At 47.6% G+C, this 5,029-nt stretch overlaps 1 protein-coding gene across 1 annotated transcript in view; it reads left to right on the top strand.

Moving 5' to 3' along the window:
• Window positions 1-4,811, top strand: part of Csnk2a2 (casein kinase 2 alpha 2) — a 41,798-nt gene extending 36,987 nt beyond the window's left edge. The window contains exon 12 of the mRNA XM_021220114.1: window positions 4,365-4,811. The gene's annotated coding sequence lies outside the window, so the exon portion shown is untranslated. The remainder of the gene's footprint in view (window positions 1-4,364) is intronic.
• Window positions 4,812-5,029: the final 218 nt, after the last annotated feature.

Raw genomic sequence — 5,029 nt, 5'->3', positions numbered from 1 at the left:
GGCTCACCTTTATTGATTCGCCTATTGAATCTTGATGCCTCTCTCTCTCTCTCTCTCTCTCTCTCTCTCTCTCTCTCTCTCTCTCTCTCTCTCTCCAGCTTTTTCCCCCTTGGCCTTGTAAGAACCTCACAGTTTCTCAGCACATCTTTGTGAGGGCACTACTTCAATGCTCCACTTTAAAACAAAGACTATTTTTGTTCACTACCATAGCTATAGCTGGAAAGTTAGTCTTCAGGCAGGTCAAAGAGGGAGGAAAATGTTCTATTAGGATTTATTCAGGAAAGACCTCACGGGTGCAAAAAGGCCTACCACCATCTTCCCTCCCCTAGCCCTGTGACCAACAGGTCTGGCTGCAGTTAGGATGATGGGCAGTTGCAGCTCTGATAGGTCATACGTGAATGTGAAGGCAAAGATGTCTCTTGCATGCAGGCACAGGCTGTGGATAAGGCTGTCCTGGGACTCCTGCAGCTGGCTGGAGAGGGATGGCCATGGCTTACAGGAGGAAGTGGGGCTCCTGGAGCAAGTGTCAAAGCTTTACAGATCCACTGTGCTAACCTTCACGTTAGCAGAAGCTAAATTTTGTGTTTTGTTTTTGTTTTTTTTAATAGGGCTGATTTAATTTGTGGGATTGGTCACTGACATGGTTTGCCAGCTAGTCCCCTCTCCTTGGCTGCAGCCATGCCTCAGCACTAGGGACCTAACATGCTTAAGATATCCACATCACACTTAGGGTTTCTTCAGTAACTATTTAATAATGCCATACATTTTTATAAGGTTAGATTGTTCGTTCGAAACATCTGTTTACATTCCAAATTCCAATAAACTTGGTATTGGTAGCAGGTCCATTTCTAAATGCAGATTCTATTTTGTTGTTTGGTCTGTGGGAACTTAGAAGGCAAACGTAACTCTTCTCTTGATAGTACAGAGTTTATAGATTAAAATAAGATCTTGGGCCAGTGGCATGGCAGGTATAGCTGTTTGCTGCCAAGACTGATGGCTTGAGTTCAGCCTCCAGAGCCAGGGGAGAGAACCTACTCCATGAATTGTCTTCTTCCCACACCTGTGCTGTGGCATGTAAACACATACACAAGTAATAAAGTTTTTAAAATCTTCTTGAAGATCTTTATAAAGCAGGACATACATTCAGTTAAGGTTATTATAGAGTTGCTGCCTCCTTGCGTTGTGCCCTGTGTTTCCATATATATATTTGTTCTTCCTGAGAGTTGGAAACATAATGTGGCCAAGACATGACCAGTGTTAACACGTTAAGTAGCAAACTTCAAGTATTGGGGATTACCATGGGTGTTCTCATGTGCCGTCACAGGCAGCCTGGATCCTTGGTGGTCAGGGGATGCCTTTTCTGTCCTCTGACCCCATCTCCTCGATGACCCAAGCTCCTCTTCCCTCCCTCTCTAAGTTGAAGAACTTGTTGGAGGGTCTCAATTGAGCAGTAATCCCACCTCTGCCCTGGGTCCTCCAGAGACAGTCCAAGCATCTGGGAAAAGACCATATTCCCACACACACACAACCACTTCCCCCTACCCCAGGCCCCCTGGCATGCTCTCGGGGAGAGGTCCCTGAGTGACAGCTCAGCGGGGCATGCATGCAGCAGTGACTGCACTTCACCTCTCTCCTGCCTTGGGCTTGAAATGCTCCCTCTGGGTTTGTACTTGATCTTAGGCTGGCCTTTCCCAAATTGCAGTATCTAGTGGACCTTTCCTACCTGTCTCCAAATCTACCTTAGTATATATGTATACCCGGTACACCTTGGTCCAGCCTCCTGGAGATTTTCCCTGGGTTTTAAAGAGTGTGTATGAGTAGGGGTGAGACTAGTAAATTTACTCACCCAATATCCTTTCAGTGAATATATTCTTTTTAAACTCATCTCGTAATTCTCGTTTGTTTCATTACCTTATTACAGGTTAAAAGTGCCTATGACAAGGACTTAATTATTTCCTAATGAAAAGCAAAAACAAAACCCACAAAAACCTGTGGGGAACAGGGTAGTGTTGCACTGTCATCTCAGGTATGCCTGTGTTGAAGAGTGCACCTAGGGTGATAAGAAGCTGCTCCAGGCCCGAGTTCAGATCAGTCTCTCTGCTTGGTATCCACCGGGAGTGCGACCTCAAGGTTGCCTGAACTAAAAGCCATGCTGAGAGTGAGAAGAAATGTGTTGGTGACAGTTTGATCTTTTCAGGTGCCAGTCACCTGACCTGCTCCTGTCCTTGTAGGTGGCTGGCTAGAAGCCATGGCCTGGGGAATGGGGGCATGTCTTACTGAGGCTTGATCCAGAAGAGCAGAGTGCCCAACCAGGCCTGGTAGACCTTAGCCTAATGTCCATGCTTTGGGCACCTGGGTTCCTGGTTGAAAGGGAGAAGGTACTCTCAGTCCAACCACTGAGAGAGGAGCTAGGAGTCCCTGAAGCTTAGAGAAGATGGCCGGCTGTTGGGAGCAGGTGAAAAGATCCAGAAAAGACAGTGTTGTAAAGGTGGGCCTTAAGAGCTCATGCTTCTAAGGCTGAAGTTAGGGGACACTAAGTTCCTGTTGCAAATGCCTGGAGAGGACACTGCCCTGGCTTGGGTCCAGTGGCCCTTGAAAGGTAGTTGCCAGGGGCCTCAGGGAAACAATCTAGGTTCTCCAGGAGCATGCTAATGTGTCAGCAGAGCTACTTGGGGGACAGGAAGGATAGAGTTTATATGTGCATTGAGATAAATGTAGGAGCCCAGTTAGCTTTCTGTTAATACCAGTTAAGGTTCCCATACACCACAGGGAAGGGAGTTACTAGATAAGAGCTGGGGAGAGGTGGTTGCAGAATGCCAGCTCTTCTGAAAGCAAAAGCAAGCAGGTCTCTTGAGCACACAAGAACCTGAGTTTGTCAGGGAGCTTAATTAAAACTGAAGTGTGTTCTGCCCTTAAAAAATAAGCCTCACTGGGCCAATGACAAGGAAGGGAGGTGGCCAAGAGTGCTTGCTTTTGCGACGGGCTTGGTTGTAGAACCTGGCAAGGATGGATTATACAGCAGACGCATACTTTGTGTCAACCGATGTGCTACAAATGTGACACTTGACCCTGAACTGCATGTATTGGGGATTTTTAAAAGAAAAAAACAAACTTTGAATCAATAAATTAACAGTTTTTTCCACTTGGTGGCTCTTCTTGCTGTAAATGGTGAATTGGGGACAGAATCTTGATATCCAGTGGCAAGTTTGGATAATCTTCAAGAACCAAGGAGCCTTCTTTTTGCAGGGGAAAAAACACTGACTGTGTTGTGGTCTTTTCCCAAAGGAACACTACAAGCCCAGATCCTCCATGTAGCCCTGGATGACTGATGTGGTGCCATGTCAAACCCATTTTCCTAAATAAAGTTTCTGTGGACAATTCCTGGCCTTCCCAACTAGGAGACAAACCTTGCTTCGGACCTTAACTTGCATTCAGGGGATGGGGGTGGGCCATAAACTTGGAGCTTCAAAGACCCATGGTGGCTGAGGCTGTCACTTTGGTATGGAGATTTCCTTAGGAGTGAGACCAGTGGCACCCCCTGACCCCTGCTTCTCAGAACTGTCTGCTTCTGTCATGTGACTTTAACCTTGGCACCCAGGCTCAGGCATTTGTAAAAATCCCTCTCCACAACTACTTACAGCACACACGTGAGTGTGGACTGCTGTCATTTGGCTGGTGGCACGGGTCTTACATGCATGTAGGTTTTCCCCTAACGGATCCCCCGTAATTAGACCCTTGGACAACAGCTGAAGAGCTCTGAGGCAGTGTCGTTCCATAATATGTCCAGAGTGTCTGAGCCAGCTTACCCAATGCCAGGTACTTGCCACACTGCTCTCTAAAATCCAGTCCCGGGCCTCAGCCACCTGCTTTACCATGATGGGTATGGAGGAGGCCATACCAGACAGCTTAGTTTGCAGAGGTGGGTTGAAAATTTGAAGCCCACTTGCTGCCCTACAATGATAATGGGTTAGGCCTTTTTCCTTGAGTAATACCAAGTCATCTGATTCCTAAACTCAAGATGTCCTCAGTAAATGCTTCAGATCTGAGAAAGTGTAGGGCTGGCCCTGTTGTCTGGCTTGCTGGATGGTCACAAGGCATCTGCATAAACATCTAGACTTGAAGGACGCCAGAATAGATTGTGACATGTGACCCGAGTTCCTCTCAGAAGGCAAGGCCGATGGCTGCCTCTGTTGGGGTCAAAGAGCAGGAAGAGGATAGATAATTGAAGGCCTGGGCTCATGCCTATCTAGTGTCCCCTCTAGTGTGGAGAAGACAAGCTTGCCTGTGCCCTGTCCCAGGTGGCCTGCCTCTCTACCTCAGATTGATTAATGCCCTCTTTCCCCTCCTCCCATCTCTCTCCCCAGGTCTGTTGCGGTTCCTCCCACTTTTCCATAAGCAGAACAAGAACCAAATCAAAACGTCTTAACGCGTGTAGCGAGATCACGTCCCGAGAGCAGACACAAAATGGTGGCAGGCTTGGCGAACAGGAACTAGACCACCCGAAGGGCAGCCCACCACCGTAAATCAGACCTCACTTCCGAATGTAAAAGGTTCACATGCCTTTGGCTTCCTGTTGACTTCCTCCCGACCCAGAAAGCATGGGAAATGTGAAGGGTATGCAAAAATGGTTGTTGGTTACTGTTGCTCCCCGTGCCCTTGACCCATCCCGTGGTCGCCTGTCGCTCCAGCAAACCCCAAGGACTAGCTGACCACAGACTCCACAAATGGGATGGGAGCAGTGTATGGCATGATGGGCAGTTACATATTATTTTAAAAGTATATATATTATTGAATAAAACGTTTTAAAAGAAGTGGATGGAGCGTATTTAGTGTGCAAGGGGCCATTGACCAAGACCCATGGACAGAGAGGACTGAGTCACCAGCGCACTTGTGCCAAGCTCTAACTAGAGGGAAGCAGAACCAGGATGGCATGTTGTCTTGTCAGGCAGAATGGAGTGAACAGTCTGGCTCACTGTATAGGCTGGGAGAGCAGGGCTGTGTCTTGATTGCAGTCCCCATCAGTTGTCCA

This window comes from Mus pahari, chromosome 20 (assembly GCF_900095145.1).
Source record: "Mus pahari chromosome 20, PAHARI_EIJ_v1.1, whole genome shotgun sequence".
Taxonomy (NCBI): Eukaryota; Metazoa; Chordata; class Mammalia; order Rodentia; family Muridae; genus Mus; species Mus pahari.
The sequence above is the reverse complement of the archived record's forward strand: the minus strand, read 5'-3'. Positions and strand labels throughout refer to the sequence as shown.